The sequence below is a fragment of the Siphateles boraxobius genome, unplaced genomic scaffold (assembly GCF_051911475.1).
Source record: "Siphateles boraxobius isolate OS27281-9 unplaced genomic scaffold, OSU_SipBor_1 48, whole genome shotgun sequence".
NCBI lineage: Eukaryota > Metazoa > Chordata > Actinopteri > Cypriniformes > Leuciscidae > Siphateles > Siphateles boraxobius.
The window spans coordinates 8829507-8849934 of record NW_027509119.1 but is presented as its reverse complement, the minus strand read 5'-3'; the positions used below and the strand labels follow the sequence as shown (position 1 = coordinate 8849934).

General features: G+C 42.7%; 1 protein-coding gene and 1 pseudogene across 4 annotated transcripts in view; one reads left to right on the top strand and one right to left on the bottom strand.

The window, feature by feature from the left end:
- Positions 1-20428, top strand: part of kcnip4a (potassium voltage-gated channel interacting protein 4a) — a 240879-nt gene that overhangs the window by 57985 nt on the left and 162466 nt on the right. The gene's annotated exons all lie outside the window — the stretch shown is intronic.
- Positions 4092-18705, bottom strand: LOC143710784 (uncharacterized; annotated as a pseudogene). The gene is made up of 11 exons (XR_013194643.1): positions 18557-18705; positions 17811-17903; positions 17271-17434; positions 16145-16286; positions 15906-16042; positions 15708-15801; positions 15304-15550; positions 9132-9207; positions 8640-8808; positions 8387-8508; positions 4092-4115 (listed from the first exon to the last, which is right to left on the bottom strand). The product of XR_013194643.1 is annotated as an uncharacterized LOC143710784 (transcript).

Sequence of the window (20428 nt, the reverse complement as noted above, 5' to 3'; positions counted from 1 at the left end):
CATAATCAGGTATTCAAAGCATTTTCTACTGGTTGAGAGAGGAATTACTGCAGTAAATTGACTTAGGATGGTCTATTTTACTGTCATTAGTGAATATTGTAGAATAGAATAGAGCCCAGTATAACCTAAAATTGTTATTTCTTAACGTTCTAATAACATTCTTATAACCAGGAAATAACGTTAATACAACGTTTATATAACAGGAGAATTGTACGTTCTAATGACGTTTGAATTATGTTCTTATAACCAAGCAAGAACGTTAATACAACGTTTATATAACGGTAGAATTGAATGTTCTTATAACGTTTTGAATAAAGTTCTTATAACCAAGAAATAACGTTAATACAACGTCTAAAAAACTGGACATTTTGAATGTCCCTAGAACATTCTGAAATAACGTTAACGTTTTTATAACTTAATGGGAACATTATGAAAACGTTCTTACAACCTAAAATTGTTAGCTGGGGAAGAGGAGATATTCGCGATTGCACTGAACACGTTTTAAGTGCAGGATTCTCTGAGCCAGCCCAGAGAAAATAGACCTATTTTAACAAGAGTCGCGTGTATCTGAGAGCGCGGCACATTATATTCCGCGCGTGAGCAGAGAGATTCGCGCTCGCGCATTATATTAATATACTTTCGCGCTACAATAATGCGCTCAGCATCCATCGTCCATGTAACGTCACAGAGCACTGCGGTTTGTTTACCCTCACTTGTCACCGTTTCAGACGGACCCTTTACAATGTTGCACTTCTAAGCAGTGTCGCGCAGCGTAACGTTCGTTCCGAACGTTGTGTAATGAAATACACCGGTATGGCGGTTTATTCAAAATCAATACCGTGACGAAAATATAAACCGGTTTTCGGTTTGAACCGGTTTACCGCCTAGCACTACGTGGTGTGATGACATCATCGTTTCACAAAATGTACGGATTGGCCGTACACACGAAAATGCAAGGGTTTCGTTTTCAGATTTATCCACTCTGGGACCCGGTTTCAAAAAGTAGTGGTTTCAGTGTCCCAAAGCGCCGGATCCGTCTGGACGAAACGCCAATACGATACAAATTTGTACGTATACAGCTAAACGCGTCTCTGTGTGGACAGGGCCTGTATTAGTATAGTTTTGGTATATTTATTTATTTATGTATGTATGGATGTATATATTTATATGTGTGTGTGTGTATATATATTAGTGTATATATGTGTGTGTGTGTATATATATATATATTAGTAAATAGGACAATGAAACTGAAGCACTTGGTTTAGACCATCAATTCGTTATCGGAATGACAGATACACGTCCTGCTAATTCAACCTTCAGGCTCTGTTCTTACAGATGGAATGTTAAATCAGGGAAGATTGGCCAACAGGCTACACATATATGGGTCCAACCTATATATATCTTTGCTTCATGCTTCATTTTCCCCCTTTGAAGTTTGTGTGAAAGACTCAAGTTCCAAGGAAAAACATCAAGGGCTAAAAGTGAATTGTGTTATTCTCTAATGGTTTTGTATGCGTTTATCTAAAGACCTTTCACATTGTCCAATTTATTTTACCCATATAGTAGCTTATTAAAAGCTGCATACATTTGTTTTTGTACATTGCTCAAGAAGAGCATGTGCAGTGCAAAATGGGGAATAACTTGAGAAGAAGTATTAAATGTTTTAAGAATGACCCAAAACAACCTTTTTAACAGGGCTAAAAACATTCTAAGTGCATAATTGGGTTCAACCCCTGATGTTGGCCAGTGAAGTTCAAATTCCTGCTCATTAATGGCAAAGGGAGTCTGTTCATAAATTCTGAATTTTGTTCATCCTTGCATTCTACAGTTTCAATAAAGTCATTCGATTTAAAGAACTCTATCAGCTTTTTTTGTTTGTGAGATCTTTTATCTCGTTTTATCCTTTGAAAATGTTTTGACTTTCATGTCTTTTATATAATACTTCTTATACTGAAGTAATTTAAGTATGTTGCTGCATTGCATTTTTGGTGTATTTCAAACTGTAAACTCTCAAGTGACCCAAATGGCCAAAGGGATGTGAGGTTGTGAACGTTTATTTACGTCACTTTGTTGCTATACATTACAGTAAATATACATTAATTCTCTGTATCAAAGTACTGTATTGTTTACAATATCCGTAATGATTGTTCCCTTTACATCATTTATGACTTGTAGCTGGAGAGCTGGAGTAGTCTGATCACTCAGTGCGCTCTCTAATGCTCAATCATCTGGCTAATTCCCAACGCGTCAAGCATGGTTCCAGCACTCTAGGAAGCGAACACCATTATTCCTGAGGTTTATGAGGCACTGCAGCATTAAAAGCCTCATCTAATGGTCTTCCTTTCGAAACCAATCTCTATTGTGCTGCTTCCATATACTCTCAAATCGACTTAAGCCCATTTGAGGGCAGCCTTCACATTTTTCATTAATCTTCATAGAAGTCACTTTGGCTCTGTGTTGGAGATTTATCGACTTCTAGAAATTCATGTCACTTGCAAACTGCTAATTATTCTTTATTGTATGAATGTTTTGCCAAATGAATGCTAGTGAGAGTTTTGATGTTGGTTAGCTTCTGCTGTCGATTTTAATATTAATTTTAAAACGCCCTAGAGTTGCAGCATTGCTCCTGTACATGTTTTTGTGTGTGCCAGCCATAAAAAAGCCTTGAGGTGTTCAGTCGTGAGTGAGAAAAGGCATGTGTATGTGCACTCACCTAGTAGCCACCTTTAAAGAGAAGGATTTGAAATAGAAAATGCTAGGAGGGACATACAGTAAAAACAGTATCAATAGTGCTTTGCAGATCTTGCAGAGAAGGTCTTCTCTGACTCCACGGTGTATTGACAGACACATCTTGCATTATGTATTAGAAAATTATGATTTCTCTTGGTGTATTTTGTCCTGGCTTCTTGCCTAGATGTTCAGCTAAGATTAGAGTATATCACATTGACTTCTTGACTTTTAATTGATCACAGCCCACTGATGAGAAGGAATTTAAATGTATCGGACCTGAAGCCTGAACGTTTGGAATATCAAATATCGACATGCAATATTAGCATTGTTATTGTTGCGGTAAAGACATTTCTGGATGTAGAAATTCTTATCGCATTTGTTCTGCATCCCCAGAGAATGTAAAAAGTGATGCAATCAGGCAAATTTACTTGCAGATTTGCAGTGACACTTTTACTTCAGAGCGAAGATCAATAAAAGTGTCAGCACATCAAGAAGCCATCTCATAAAATTTCCATGGCCTGCAGCCCGAGCCGGGGTTTGTTTCTGTGTGGTACCGTTGACGGTGCAGGATATTGCGATCATACTTTGAGTGATTTTGCTATTGGCAGTCAGTTCAATCAAATCTAGTTTTCTGAAAATGTCATAGGGGCTGCTACTCCTGTTTACCAATGGGGTCTCCTCCCTACACAATTTGCCAATGATGTTGACATTTATTGAAGTGCCCCAGGCACAGCTATGCTATCAAAAAGTTTGGCAGGGCAACACTCTCTTGAGGATTCCAGGTTCATTGACTGTCATGTTTGAAATTTTCCCCTGAAGTTACATTGTAGGACACTTTAAAAATGTGTCCTTCAGGTGCTCAGGTCACCCTGGCAATCAATCGTTTTATATTTTACAAAACATGTTTCCACTGATTAATTAATTATTTTAATTTAAAGGGTATTTCACCCAGAAATGAAAATTATCCCATGATTTACTCACCATCAAACCGTCCTAGGTGTACAGTATTTTACTTTCTTCTTTCACCCAAACACAATCAGAGTTCCATTAAAAAATATCCTGGCTCGTGTGGGTGCGTGCGTGCGTGCGTGCGTGTGTGTGTGTGTGTGTGTCTCGTGCCCGTCTGCGTGTGTGTGTCTCTCTCCCTGCCCACATCTTGATTTTCTGCTTTTCTGAGTATTATACTCCCAGTAGGCCAGTGGTGTCGATGCAAGAGTCCAGGGACACATCTTCGATATTTCAGCAGCATGTTAAGTCAGGGAGTCTTGCTTCTTCTGCTCTGCCCTGCGAGGGCCAGAGTGGAAACCAGGTCACACAACACTCAAAGGACACTGAAGGACATGCAGGAGATGAGAACACCATTAGCCCTGTGCCTGTGACTGTATCTGCAGACATTGTAGTGACACACGTCACAGGCAGAAAATGTGAAATCTGTCTCTGCACTCTCATTGTGCTTGACCTTTGTGACTGTGACTGTTTCTCCTTATCAGCATTATCTGCAAGTTTGAAATAACAAACAGAGGAATGGCAGGATTTGTAGACACAATTATTTGAATATGGCACTTTTTTGGACACGAAAGAGTGTTTGAAATTTTTGCATTAAAAACAATCTGCAATCTTTTTTTTAATAGCTTGCGCTTATTTTTTTTTGTCCCCACTCACTGCAATTTGATTTAAAAGGAATTGAGGTCACTTTAGTGTCCCTATTACTTTAATAATTAAATAATTGACCGACAGATCTTAATGTTCATAGTTTTCTGATGTTGGTTGACACATGGCATTGGTATATTTTTTTTAATTGTTTTTATTCAACACATGAATAATGTAACACATTATTCAGAGATAATGAAGGGTAAAAATGTATGTTGAATCAATCAAAAAACTATTTGCTTCTGTTTCAGTGTTGGCATAGTTACTGTGTTGTGCCTTTGTAGGGCACTACATACAGTAAATGCACTAAGGCCCAGTAAAAATGATTAAGGAAGCACTTTCACAGACCTGCTGTAAGAGAAGATACAAGAACTTATCAAGAACTGCTTTTGTCTTTGAATTCACTCCCTTGTCTTTATGCAACTGAACTTAAACAGGATTGTGTGTGTTGCTGGGAATAGGCTGACTTGATTTGATCTGATTTGTTCACAAACTTGAGGTACAGCACTGTCCATTGTGCTATTGGCGTATTTGCTCCACCGCATCATCAGAGTCTTGTCACAGACACCCAGCTCAATGTAAACACAGCGGGCCCTCATGTCCCTTTACTGTATAAGGTTGTTGAATTCCACTATGTGGAGAATACATTACACCAAACATGAGTTGCAGTGCGTGGGGAATCCATTAAGGTGATGTATGAGTTGGGTCGCCTGTCTGTAGGGTCAGCGGTGAGGGACTGCAGTTGCAGCCCGGAATGCAGAAGACAGTTTCGAGAAATGCTTCCGTGACAGTAATGAGAATTGAATCTCAAAAAATATAATGACACTTGTGGATTGTCATATACTAGTACTGTGTCATTAACATCTACACTCCTGGGCAAAAACAAATTGGGCAAAGCCAAAATTTGGCAATAAGTTAGTGTTTTATTGTTGGTCTTAAGCATTTTAATCACAAATCTAAAAAAGGGTTAGTCCACCAAAATTGTATTAGTCGGTTAGTCGCAGAAAACTGTAGAAACAGTATGTCGGGCTGGAAATCCAAGCGTTCACCTATCATCCATCACCCTTAAATATGGATTATCATTTGAAACATACAAGTAGTAGCAACTTTACTTGGCTGCTAGCTCTAACGTTAATCCAGACAAATGTCCGTAGCAAATTTGAAAGTGTTAAATTAACACGCACAGTGTTAAAATTAACACTTTTTCGGGGTTTATATAGGTCCACACTAAATAGTTAAACTTACACTTTAAATAGTGTTACTTTTTTTACACTTGCCTAGTGTAAAAACAACACTGTTAGTGTTCTCCGTGAACACCATTAGTGCCCCCCCCCCCCTCATTTACGCTAAGTTAGTGTTGAAACTACACTAGGTGTTTCAAAACTACACTAGGTGTGTCAATATCTTAACACCAACAGATTTATTTCAGCACTAATATAGTGTTCATACAAACCCTGATTAAGGTAATTGAGTAATCGGTATTTGACAAAAAAAATGCATGTGCATTCAGTTAAATAAGTCAACATGCTGTATCAGTTTGAAATTTTATTTTCAACAACACAGATGCAACAATTACACCAACACAAAGGAAGATACAACATATTCACCATCATCTGACCCATATAAACACTGCAGATCAAAAGGCCTGTGGAACTTCAAGCTGTTGGCTTTTACAAGTTCACTCAACTCACAGCATCTCTGTACTTTAAATGCATGATAATGTTCTGAAAAATTTTCTGTGAAAAGTTTGTCGACAATAAAATACACAGTGCTGTCAAAGAAAAGTATTTTCCGAATCTGACTGAAAACAGGAATTTCATCCTTAATTTCATTGCATACAATGAGGTTTTGTCTATATTCTGTCCCATCTATTTTGACCCAGTTCATGGAATGCATGCTTGTTTGCATGGGATTCTGTAGCATTCCTGCCAACTTTTCACCATTGTCAACATCATTCCAACAAAATGACTTCATTGGTCCACACTCAACTTGACTCAATGGTGTCGTTTCCCAAAGATACCCTATTGACATTTGATCACTTTTTGCCAGTCATTTGGTGATGTTTTTGAAATTATTTTTGAAACTTTATGCTTGGCCTCGAACCTCATGCTCCACGTGCACTAGCGGTCCAATTTAGCGAATACAGGCTGGATAATGCACCATAAAATGGTGGTCAATTTTTTTTGTGGATACAACTCTTTAAATAATTCATGGTGCTCAATTGTCAAATACTTCAAGAGGACAGTGATGCCTTTAGAAATACAAGGGGAAAACACCAGGTTTAGTATTTGAAGCAAGAGCAGGAGCAAATGCCAATTTTGATCACCTAAGGGTACAATATCACCAAACAGCAATGGAATGTTTTTGACAAGACAGCGTGTCTGGATAGAATTAAGCCCTATGCTATTTCCGCTGTGCTCTAGATTAACCTTTGTAGGATGATTTTTTCTCTCCAAATATCCATAATCATATGAATATATTCTGGAGAGCAATTCACTCCGTGTAACAAATTTTTCTGAAAGATACTCAAACAGTAGTTTCATTTCAAATTGCACAACTCCTTCCAGGAGGTCATGCATCACATCTAGAGAGTAGTTGTGGCACACATGAAAATATTGCAGACTATTGAGTGTTGAGTTTCTTTTGAGGCCATGTGTTGACTTAAGTTGAGGGTCAGATTCTAACTCACTGCAGTGCTGTTCATAAATTGAACGATCACGCAAAATAACCCTAAAATCATACTCCTCGTGAACTAACTGGACATCAGCTTTTTCAGTTAAACATATACGACAGGAGTAATGTCCACTAAATGATTCTGTGAACCCAAGTATTGAGAGCATCCCCAAGTTGTCTCCAATTACTTGACATATTGTGCCATAAACTCTACTCATTGATATGGGTAGTTCAATAGCATCCGTCTCTAGAATCTTTGTCACGAATCAATGGTTCCAAGATGGGGTCAAAACCGTACTTTTTCACATCTTGCACATGAAATCGAGCAATCAAATGGATATTCATCAGTCTCGAATTAAATTTGGGAGGTAAATTTCGAAGCACAAAATAAAGAGCACCAACCTTGTGTACCCCACGTTTAGAGCCAAGACGGTTTGCGGTTTCAAAACCATCGTAGTACACCTGAATTTGTAAAGCACTGGGATGTTGAGAATAATGGATGATTCTGGAAGTAACTTCCATCACAAAAGTCCTCAAAATGTGATTTTGGCATTCCTGTAAATTCTGTCAGCAGAGTACATACATCTACATTTCGACACATACATTTTAAAGTTTCCAAAATTGGGACATACACGTATGTATCTTTTACTGGGACCTGATCATACGTCCAATCTTTTTGTTTCTCCTAATGTCATATCTCAAACCAAACCAAGCTATGTGACTGACTGACTGACTGACTTACTTCATTAGAACAAAGAGTTGTACATGGAAATCCGAGAGCTGTAGGTCAATAGAATGCAACGGAATGCATGCAATTAGTTAGAGATTCTAAAAGGTACAATTAGACAAGTCACATTATGCCAGCGATTTTCAATCCCAGTCCTGTGGGTCAACGTCTCTACACGTTGTATGTCTCACTTATTCAACAAACCTGTTTCAGATCTTCACCTCATTAGGTAAGAGCTCCATGAACTGAACTAAAGGGTTAGTTCACCCAAAAATGAAAATTCTGTCATTATACACACTCAGGTTTTTCCAAACCTGTATAAATTTGTTTGTATTGCTGAACACAAAGAATGATATTTAGAAGAAAGTTTGTAAACAGGCTCTTCCTTTTTGCTCAGCAGTACAAAGAAATATATACAGGTTTGGAACAACCTGAGGGTGAAATTTTTGGGTGAACTATCTTTATATTTGTCAGGTCAGAGAGACAAAATGTGCAGAGGGTTCAGTCCCAAGGACCATGAATGAAAACCACTGCATTTTAGGGTTTATAACCCAAATCTTAATTGAAATGTTCACAATGACTTTGAAACAGTATTGTAATTTTTACCTTATGGAAATGCACAAGTCTGTCAACAGCCTCTTTTGGACTGATCTTAGTCTTCTTCCTCCCTGGAGGAGGAGGCAGGAGATGCAACAGCAGCAGGACAGATGTCATGTCACTGTCCCAATCTGAATAAGTAGATGTTTAGGGATTGGTGGGCGATTTAAGATAAAAAAATAAAATAAAAAGATTTAGTGCTCACAACAACAAGAAACCAGAGCAAATATGAAATTATGACATCCTCACAAATCATGCCAACCGTTTTCAGATCCTTGTCAACCTGCTGCATTGAGAAGACACCACATTTCTGCTGTTGAAGTAAGAGACTTGGCTTCGTTGATGATCTTTTGCTTGAATGCCGTCTCCCACCTCTTAAGAAACTTGTTGGATGTTTCAGCATTGAACAGCAGAGCAAAGTCCTGATTTATCTAATCACAAAGCATATTACAAGATTGCTAAGAGGTTACTTGAGACTTTTCCATCCTTTACCACCAAAATGGATAGTGTGCGCAAGTTTTTGATAGACTAAGAAATCATGAATGTGTATTTACTTGAATTCTTTCAAAATCTATCACTATGTCTGAAAGGCATGTACGAGCAAGAGTGATAAATCTATGAACGAATGAGTCAAAGTAGCAATTATGTAGTGTAACCTCATAATATACAAAAAATAAAATAAAATAAATAAACTAGGCATATCTAAAACACACTTAAAACAATCTTTGAAAAGTACAATAAATGTTTTATTTACCAATCCTTTTACATCCAAATATCTTGGGAAGACATCAAGGACGTCAGATGATCGTTCAGGATTATGTACCAGTTCCCTTTCAGTCGATAACGTCGGACGTAGTCGACGCGACTGAAATGGGATCACGCTAGGGAGCCTATCATCTTCGATTACTATTGAACGAGCCAATGGAATTTGGCGTGCGTGATTTGCATCACACACTCCGCCCCCGCGGCGCGGGTATAAATACGGAAGTGGATGCACGCACTAGTTGCCTTTCGCTTCGGAGCCGTTCGTCTTTGATGTCTCTGAAGTGCTGTTGTATTCAACGAGCGAGTGTGTCGGTGTTCTTGCGGGAAGACCTCTCCAGTGTTGGTGTTCTACAGCGTGGTGCAGCGGTGATCGCGAGCTTCTCAGCTCTCAACTGCTGTTTTAACAGCATCAAATTTCTACTGTTTGTTTGTGTGTTGACGGTTGGTTAGAGGGCGAGAAGTGAGTGCTTCACTGTTAGTTGAAAGACTATTCAGTGTTTGCCGCGGTCATTCCCTGTGTGCTCCGGCACTGGTGACGGTCCCATTTCCTAAAAGAGCAACACGGGTGTGAGTGCGTCTTTTTCAAGATGCCATTCCATCCGTGCGTTTCTGGGTGCGGTCTGGCACTATCCCCTTCTGACGGTCACGAAAGTTGTGTCGCATGTTTGGGCTTACAGCATGCGGAGGCAGCTTTCGTGGATGAGACATGTTCTCACTGCGGGAACATGTCCATCTCGGTGTTGAGATCTAGACTCGCCTTCGTTAAAAGCGTTGGCGCAGTCCCCACCTCTGGGCCCCGCCCCTGTTCTTCCTCTGGGTTACCTTCCCAGAGGAGGACTGGGGTGCCGTCCAAGCTGGGTGATCTGAGGATCACAGTGAGGGGTAATCCGCCCGGCCACGCCCCGTGGGTCCCTCACTCCTCTTTCACACCGCAACCGGTGGAGCTCCCCATTGATCCCGCTGGTCCCTCTGTAATGGACGGGCCAGCCGTGTCATTTGGGGCCCCTCCAGGGGATACGTTGTCAATCGCAGCATCGGAGGGGGAGCTGAACTCTGGAGATGATGACTCGGCTGCACTGCCTCCCTCCGGGAGACCAGTGTTGCCCGAGCCAGATCCAGAGATGTCAGCTATGCTGAAAAAGGCCGCCGAGGCGGTAGGGCTCGTGTGGAACCCTCCACCGTGTCCCGAGCCGTCTCGGTTGGATGATTGGTATATCGGGGCGGGCCGTACTGGTTCTCAGTCCGCCGCCCCGGTTCCTTTCTTTCCTGAAGTGCATGAGGAGCTTACGAGGGCATGGATGGCACCTTTCTCTGCCAGAAACCGCCTGAGTAGCTCCTCCCCTCTCACTACCCTTGATGGGGGAGCGGTGAAGGGTTACGAGGCTATCCCTCCGGTGGAGCGGGCCTTGCGATGCAGTTATGCCCAACGGCGGCCGCTTCCTGGAGAGGTGATCCTCGTCACCCCTCTAAAGCCTGTAAGTTCTCGTCCGCTCTTACGGGCAAGGCTTACAAAGCTTGTGGGCAAGCCGCTTCCTCCTTGCATGCCATGGCGTTGCTCCAGGTCCACCAGGCCCAGGCACTCATGAACATGCACGAGGGTAGTTCGGACCCTGAGCTCATGGGTGAGCTCCGCACTGCAACTGACCTCGCCCTCCGGGCGGCGAAGGTTGCAGCTCGCGCGGTGGGTTCGGCGATGTCCACACTAGTGGTCCAGGAGCGCCATCTCTGGCTCAACCTGGCCGATATGAGAGATGCGGACAAGGTTCGGTTCCTGGACTCTCCCATTTCCCAGGTTGGGTTATTCGGCGACGCTGTGGAGAACTTTGCCCAACAGTTCTCTACAGCTCAGAAGCAGACGGAGGCCATCCGGCACATCCTGCCTCGGAGGGACGCTGCTGCCTTCACCCGCCCCCCGAGGTCAGATCCTCCGCCTGCTCGTCGCCGAGGGCGTCCGCCTGCAGCCGCCTCAGCTCCCGCCGAACCACCGCAGCAGCCTTCACCCAGGTTCCGGCGCGGAGCCGGCCGCGGAAGGGGCGCCCAGCCCGCTCCAGGCGCTGCCAAGCCAGGTGGTAAGTTCCAGCGCAAAAGAAAACGCTGAACCTGGACGGGCTCTCAGGGATGGAGGAGTTGCTTGTGGAGTGGTCGCCGATCCACTCCCTCTGGCTGGTTGGAGGGCCGGCTGGAGTTTTTTGTTATGTGTGTGTCTGTTCCGCCGCTGGCCCCTATAAAAACGGGGTCAGCGGTACCCACATATTCAGAAAAAGAGCAATTTTTCTATTCCTGAGTCCCAAGTGGGCCAGTATGGCGGATGTGACCCTGTATAATAGCCTTACATCCCCCAGCTTCCCTTGGTCGCCAACAGGCAGCTTGGGGCGTTCGAGGACCCGGTCATCCGCCTTCTCACGTCCCCTGCCGCTAGTGGAGACAGGTAAGTGTTGCACTGCACACTAACACCACTGTCTCTACTTTGCTGCCCCACCTCAGGCTCGGCGACCCCGCTCAGGTCAGTGATAGTAACATCACATTAGGTGTTGAGCAGACGTGCTCCTGAAAATTCAGTGATATTCTTCACACCAAGTGTTGAGCAGTGCTCCTGACTTGGGCGTGCTTATCTTATCCTGCTGGCGAAGGATTTGATATAGCTGCTCCTCCAGCCGGTACGAAGGCCAGTTGTAAACTCGTTCTTCGTGCTACTAGGTGGTGGGTTGTGACCATCTTGGCCCAAGATTGGTCTGCAGCTTTGGCCTGAAGGACACGTGGTGTCCTTCCCCTCGAGTGCTCCAGAGCCCGTTGGGTCTTCAGGTCAACTGGAAGAGAGTAATCTCGCCCACGGGCTGAGTATCTCTGTTTCAGTTTTGGAGAGGTACTCGATCCAACACGTCTCTCCAGTGAGAATGTGTTCAGCTGGGGTTGAAGTGAGAAAGGGTCCCACTGAAAAGATTCAGAGGCTCCTGGGGTATACGATAGCGACAGCCTAAGTTGGCTTCCTCCGTATGTGACCGCTTCAGCGCTAGCTTTACGATCGAGTCCCGAGGTGACCGTGGCAGAGCAGCTCACCCTGTGTGACTATAGTTCATCCCGGTCTGCTGCCAAACCCTCCTCAGCAGAGGGGCCATGTACAAAGGGCGTGTTTTAACGGGGGCCTGGGCGACCCCCGACTACACGGGCATTCGTGCCTCGAGTTGTTAGACATTGCGGGTGTCACAAACTCTCCCGTCACCTCCTCCTTGGAGTCAGACGCTTCTGAGGGCGCCTTGTTCCACCCCTCCCGCTTACTCAATCGTGCCGCCATCGAGCCTCACGACAGTTATAGCCAGGGCAAGTGGAGACTCCATCCCCTGGGTCCGCTGGGTCTTGACCATTCCGGGGCCGCTCAATTGCCCCCCCGGTTTTATTTTTCCGCCAGTGTTTGAGTAAACCGAGCGGACTACCCTTGGACAAACACGGGGTCCCAGCTGTCCCAGGGGCCCGCAGAATACGTTTAACCCCAGTGAGCCTTCTAAGAAGTGACGGCGACTCAGGGTCGCCTTGCGCTGCTCAGGTCAGTGAGATCATCACACTTCATGTTGAGCAGAAATGCTCCTGGTGCTCAGTGAAGTTCCTCGCACTCAAGTGTTAAGCAGTAATGCTCCTGAAGCTCAGTGAGTTTATCACACTCAGGTGTTGAGCAGTAATGCTCCTGAAGCTCAGTGAACTTGTCACACTCAAGTGCTGAGCAGAAATGCTCCTGTCGTTCAGTGAAATTCTTCGCACTCAAGTGTTGAGCAGAAATGCTCCTGAAGCTCAGTGAGGGAATGCTCCTGAAGTTCAGTGAACTTGTCACACTCAAGTGCTGAGCAGAAATGCTCCTGTCGCTCAGTGAGGTTCTTCGTGCTCAAGTGTTGAGCAGAGATGCTCCTGAAGCTCGGTGAGTTTATCACACTCAGGTGTTGAGCAGGAATGCTCCTGAAGCTCAGTGAACTTGTCACACCCAAGTGCTGAGCAGAAAATGCTCCTGAAGCCCAGTGATCTTCACATGTTGTGTTGAGCAATGCTCCTGTCTTTTGCGCCCGTCACTTGCACCTACGTGCCATGTCAGGAGAGGAACAGGTCTTCATAGTTGCCCCTTATTGGCCCAACTAGACCTGGTTCCCTTCAACAGCCTTCCTGACTTCCCCTGGAAACTCTTTCGGGGACGGGGCACGATGGCACACGCGTTCTTCCCCCGGAGATTCCGGGCGGTCTTACATCTGAACGCGGAGGTTCAGGTGGCTATCACAAGACATGTGATAGTTACCATCACTTCTGCGAGCACCCCCTAGATTTGGGTAGCGTGCTTACGCCTTTAGAAGTGGAACCTAGTCGTTGAGTGCGTCTTCTCTCCTGAGGAGATCCTGAAAGCTTTCGATCACTTCAGTGCTCTCTTTCCTGCAAAGTGGGTTGCAGTAGGCTGTTTTCCTAAATCACCCTCAAAATGATGTTGCCTCGGTGTTTAAACGACGCTCATCGTGTTGCAGAAGTATGCAGATGCACGTTCTGGTCGTCAGGTTCCTGAGGAGCAAGGTCTTGTAAATCCTTGTGTCCCTCTTTATCCTCTTGGGCCTTGTCCCTGGTGCGACTGCACTGCAGAGACCGCCCCTGAGCCACTGCAGGTAGCGAGTTAAAAATTCTGTTATATCAGTTCTCCTGCTCGCGTGGTCTCTACTAGAGGGTAGGGACTTGCTCGCTTTCGGTCAACGTATTGTGCCTGGAGTCTGGGCCGGCTAACTCTCACAAGCTGAGACCCCGGCTCGGATTGTGCCCAAGGTTCCTACCTCTCCCGTAATAGGAGCAGGTGGTGAGCCTGCAAGCGCTGCCCTGGAGGAGGCAGATCCAGCCCTGGCTTCTCTGTCCGTTCGCTTGGACGTGTACAGAATGCAAGTCATAGACCTCAGACCAACTCTTCAAATATCTGTTGGAATTCAGCAGAGAGGGAAGGCTGTTTCCATGCAAAGTTGCACTTAGTGCTTGCCTTCATTTCGGCAAAGATCCGAGATGCAACATGTCCACTTAGGTGTTGAGCTCCTCTATGATGAGTGTAAAGTGCTCCGCCTGGGCGTTGACGATATACTTTGCTAAACAGATTCTAGAGTTGGGGGCTGGACGACACCTGGTTGAACCGCTGCTTCCCGTGGGCTCCCTTCTCATGAAGCCAGTTTCACCGTGAGCCCGGTTCAAGTGTCGGCTTGCTGCGCCATTCCCCTCCTATGGACTGGATACGTGCGCCTTTCCACTCCAGTTGAGTTCCCTTAAAATTGAACCCTGTTGAGTTCCTCCACACCCCTCCGACGTCGGACGTGCGAAACGTCTGGTGTTAGGCCTACCACTCGTAAGCAGTGTGGAACCTGTGTTAGGCTGGGTCCATGTGTTGCGGTCCCTTCAGTGACCCCATATGTGTATTCTTCCACGATACGGCTCCCTGCGGTGAGCCCGTGTCTTCCCTCGGCAGAGTCTCTCTGCCGTCACTGTCCGGTGTGTCTCCCCCCGTCTTAGGCTGGAGCCACCCCAGTGACATTCCATATGTTAGACTGCCCGGTTTCCGCCCAGTTCATATGTGTATTCTCCACATTACCTCCCTGGGGTTGGATGTGGCTTCCGCAGCGTCCCTTCCTTCCAACGTACGGGGAACGCTTTCCCAGTGGTCCTGTAGGAACAGCAGTGACTTCCCTGGCCTAAGGCCTGTCCTTCCCCGCCTTAAGTTTGCGGGGGCTTTGGTTTAGGCACTGGAAGGTGGCAGCGTCAGTGGCGTGTTCAATGGTTGATCCCATTTCAGTCGCGTCGACTACGTCCGACGTTATCGACTGAAAGGGAACGTCCTGGTTTCGTATGCAACCCACCGTTCCCTGAAGGAGGGAACGGAGGACGTAGTCCCCTTGCCACTACCGCTGGACCACCGCTGACCCCGGGTTACTCTCGGCTCCTCAGCGAAAAGCAACTAGTGCGTGCATCCACTTCCGTATTTATACCCGCGCCGCGGGGGCGGAGTGTGTGATGCAAATCACGCACGCCAAATTCCATTGGCTCGTTCAATAGTAATCGAAGATGATAGGCTCCCTAGCGTGATCCCATTTCAGTCGCGTCGACTACGTCCTCCGTTCCCTCCTTCAGGGAACGGTGGGTTGCATACGCAACCAGGACGTTCTTGTCTATGCTTAAAAGTTTTCTTCATCTTCTGCATAACTTCAGCTTCATCAGCTGTGTGGATAAGAAAAGAAATTGCCTCTCTGCATGCATCTCCTTCAAGTTGTTGCACATCATCTATCCTCCTTCTCGACTTGGTCCCCCACTTTCAGTCATCTCCAAGCGAACACGTTTTGGGTTCTTCCTCGACAAAGTTTTAAGGCGCCAGGAGATGAACCCTGTTCCCTTTTCCGGATCGTAGAAATGCTCCTGTCAAAAAGACAAGAACAATTTTTGAAAAATCCGAACAATCATTGTGTTACATAGATAGATATTAACAGAAACTGCCATTACATGCCACAAAAAAGGAGCATTTAACTTCATGTCAAACTTGTATTTCAAGTACATCAATACAAAAGATTCTTACATAGCCCTTTGTTGAAAATGGGTCTCTCAGGCTAGGAAAGAGAGAAATAATGCCCAAAGCATAAGTTTCCCGCTGTTTGCGGGTGGGGATCCTCCTGCAATGTAAAAAGGTTAAATTTACCATTAACCATATATATTTTGTTTTCTACATCAATTGACAGCTGTGTGTATTTCATGCATTTGTGCATTGAAGTCTTACCCATGAATCTCTGTCATGTGACTGACAACAATATTAACAAGCTGACGTCTGGTGCTGTGCTTTAAAGTTTTAGTTGTCTGGTATTCTTCAAGCACTTCCTCACCACCAGATTCTTTTTCCAGTGCATCTCGGACATTCTGATTAAACATGACCACATACAGGTGAACACATGAAGACTAATAAAACGGTGAAAGAATAATAAGGACAAGTTAACCATAAAGAAAAACATGTATAGATACCCGTTTTGCCTTTTCAGCGTCTATGCTAAAAGTGTTGCTGTTTGATTTTGCACTGCTCTCTCGGTCTCTTCATGGTCAGTTGAAGAGAGTGAAAGAGTATCAGTGCATGTGCTGGGGGTTGAGGATCTTGTGGGTGAAAACTCTTGACAGGGAAATGCAAAACATATTTTTGTTTTCTCTAAAGGCATTAAATCAAAAAGGGCTTTGTCAAAATGTTACTTACTTCTGAAGCAAGAATTTTATCAAATCAAATTAAAGGGTTAGTTTAGAAGAAATCAAAATTGTCATTAATTACACGCCTTCATTACTTCCAAACCCAAAAGACCTCCGTTCATATTCGGAAAGAAAGATTAAGATATTTTTGATAAAATCAGAGCTTTCTGAACCATCCATAGGCAGCAACAACATTGCAACTTTCAAGGCCCAGTGCTGTGCTGCCCTTTACTACATGGATAGTGTAGTAGAATGACATGGAAGAGAAGAGATTATAGAATGAAGTCGTTGTTTTTGACCACTGAAAGTATTCTCGTTGCTTCATAACATTTAAAGTTGAAACGCTGGAGTCACATGGACTATTTTAACGAAGTATTTACTACCTTTCTGGGCCTTGAAAGTGGTAATTAGGTTGCTGCATATATGGATGGTTCAGAAAGCTCTCGGATTTCATCGAAAATATCTTTATTTTTGTTCTGAAGATGAACAAAGGTCTCACGGGTTTGATACGGCATGAGGGTGAGTAATTAATGACATTTTCATTTTTGGGTGAACCAACACTTTAAAATAAGTTGACAATGTTGACCACCAGATTCTTTTGTCCACCTTTTCATCACTGGATCTCAAAAACTTCAGTTCCCTGTTTTAGATATTAACCCAAACAAATCTGTGACAATATTCAATAAACTGATAAGTGAGCACTTAATTGTATCTGTCTAAAATAGTCCAGGCTACAACATTAGCGAATGTTTGCATTATTAGCACTTCTCATGTCATTGCCATCTCATGATGAATCCCTTTTTGTATTAGTGTCTGCTTAAGATAAATGTGTTTATCTGACCCAAATGCATTTTGTCCCCGGGATTACACTTGAGTCCTTAAAAGTATGTCTCAAGTGTTGTTATAGACTTACCATCAGACAAACCAGCAGTAATATTTTCTTCTTCACATTTTACAGTTAGGCATAAATGTGGACTACTACGATCAATTCATGAAAGATGTCCTCTTCCACATTGGTGTCGGTGTCATCAAAGACGTGAAGAGCTGCTGTTCTTGCCAAACCAAATTTGCTTTAAACTGAAAATAATTTTAACAATAACATGAAAAAAATTATATATATATATAAAAAGTTTCATTATTTAACATGGACTAAGAATGAACAATACTTCTAAGGCATGTGTTAATGTTAATCAACATTTTAGAATACATTATACAAATCAAAAGTTGTCTCTTTTAACATGAATGCACTATGAACTAAAATTAACAAAACAAGCAGTTATACTTTTATTAAATAATCCTAAAGTTAGTTAGCACATTAATGTTAACAAATGAGACCTTATTGTAAAGTGTTAACATGCACAAGCCCTGTGGACTTGACTGGGCTTATACAATATTGCTATATGACTTAAGTACATTTCTAAGAAGTAGATTCTTCACAAGATTCTTCACTTACCTTCATTGAGAAAATCTTGGAACGTACAATCGCTGAGAAATTTCACAAATTTCTTTACACCTTGATACTGAACTTTAACCAGCATGATGAAAGCTCTTGGTCAAGAAAAATGCAGATAATGAAGTTATTAATATTAAAGAAGTTCCTAAGAGATGCTGTTGTAAGAAGCTCCATTTGTCACCCCACAAGTGAAGTTGCAGCAAATTAATTCGTATATCTACTATCATACATGCATACGATTGCAGATGAAGCGTGCACGTCAAACACGTGTCTCATGATGAGCAAACAGTTCATATGCACTGGCAGAAAGTTAGGCAAAACGCTTAGAGCTTGATTATCTGATCATTTATCTCCGTTGCCTTTTACCTTGTAAATAAAAGTAAACGCTATAACGTATAACTTACTTGAAAATACCAGACCACCGAAGCGGCGCGTTCAAGGTTAAAAAAATAATAGATTTGCGCGTTACTGCTGCCCACTTAAACAGTCAGAGATAATTTGTGGAACAAGTGCACAGTTATACTAAAATATTGGAGATAAAAATGCATTACACATTTACAATGCCTTATTTTGGCAAGACAAATAACGTGAGCCCCAAGAAGGGGGAATGTGGATGCTACGTTATTTGCGGTAATTAAACAGTTAACGTTAAACAAATCACAGAAATTACACTATCTATCCCAGATTCTAAAATATAAGAAAACGTAAGCTTAAAACTGCTAACTAACAAACTATGCAACTCTTACCTCAGTTTGCCAGCGAACTAACAAAACGTCCTCGAGGTCCGATTGGTCTGTCGTGTTATCTAAAAGGAAATTATGTTAGCACTCAGGCAATGTTGAGAAATGTACTAATATTATTCTAAATGGTGATAAATGTAAACTAAACAAGAAAATTGGTTGAAAAAATCAAGTGGTTAAAACATATTATACCTGTTTGAACACTCCGCTCCTCATGGTCGTCCGCCATTAATAAAAAAGGAAATAATGTGCAAGAACCGGAAATTGGATCAACTCATCACCAGTGTCAATTATGTCAACCTCGCTGTAATTACGCTGACTCCGGCCACTGATTTACTCTGCAAGTGTTAATGCCATTTAAATTAACACCAGAATCAACACTTTTTAACTCTGATAATTTAACACCATAAAAACAACTCTAAACTACACTGGATGTTTTGCTGTGTATTAGGCGCATGTCCAAGTGTTTGTGCAGTGTGGAAGCTGAAGTATAGCGCGCTTACTGCATGACATGGAAACGCTGGTGCCTGACAACAGCGGAAACAACCTAAAATATGTTTTTGTACTTGAGTAATACATCTTTCAAAACTGTAAAGGTCTACTTTTATTTGTGTAAACTCACAATAACAAGAAAGCGTTGTGCCTTTGTAAAGAAAACACGCAGGATTTGCTGTCTCTGTCTCCCTGGCATCAGAAAAACGAACCGAAACTTAGCTTATAGGCTACTTGTCTCACAGAAATATATCTATAGAAAGCGTGAAATTTCAGCTTTTTTAAATTTTAAAGAAGGTTGGTTATTAAACCGTTGCGGGTCCCCATTGACTTCCATAGCATTTCTTTTCCTACTATGGAAGTCAATGAGGTTTATCAGTTGTTTGGTTACCGACTTTCTTCAAAATAACTTCATTTTTGTTCAACAGAAGAAAGAAAGTCATACAGGTTTGAAACACCTTGAGGGTGAGTAAATGATGACAGAATTTTAATTTTTGGGTGAACTATCCCTTTAAGTGAGAACTGAATGTAATTTACACTTAATTACAACTAAATGAAAGTGTGTGTGTTTGTGTATACACAAATGTTATATTAAATAACACACTGTTAAAATTATAACCAAGCACTTTATATGTGCTTCAGTATGTTGCTCAATACATCCAAATAAGTGTACCAAATAAATTATTGTTAAAGAACAACAAAAGATTATTAAAACATGATGTTTCTAATGTACTTTAAAGTTTAAAGTTAACATTTAAATTGACATTTCATAAGTCCATTTCCTAAAAGTCTAGTGTGTTTAGAAACAATAAAAGTGTACTGTCTTTAAGGACTTTACATCATCTGCAAGTTCAGTCTTTCAAAAGTACTTTTAAGTTTTGATGGTAAAACACAAGTGCACATACAATTAATCACACGTTTTCCACAAGGGTATGTTTGGAATATTTAAATCATAAATCTTTAAGGTAATCTGGCTATAGGTGATTTTAGAAAAATGAAAAGGAAAAATATTAGTGAGTAATTGGCATTAGTGGCAGTGTTTTTTCTAGAATGCGTGTCATGGCATCAGTCCTTTTTGAGAGAGCATGTGTGTGTTCTTGTGAGTCGGTGCGTGCGGGAGGATGAATTCAAAGAGGTGCGGAAGCTAGTTCTCACACACATCTATCACTCAAGCTGTGTGTGAGGCATGTCTGCAGCTCCTCAAAAGCTGCCTGGATTTGAATTGAAAGCAGATTGATCGTTTCAGAGGGTTGCGTAGCAGCTGCTTATTGCTAATGAGGAACATTTGCAGTTGCTTGCTTAGGTCTGGTCTGAATTAGACAGATCCGCCCTACAGATACAGGCTAAAAATAAAGCTGAACTGAGACATTTGTAAAGCCTGTAGAT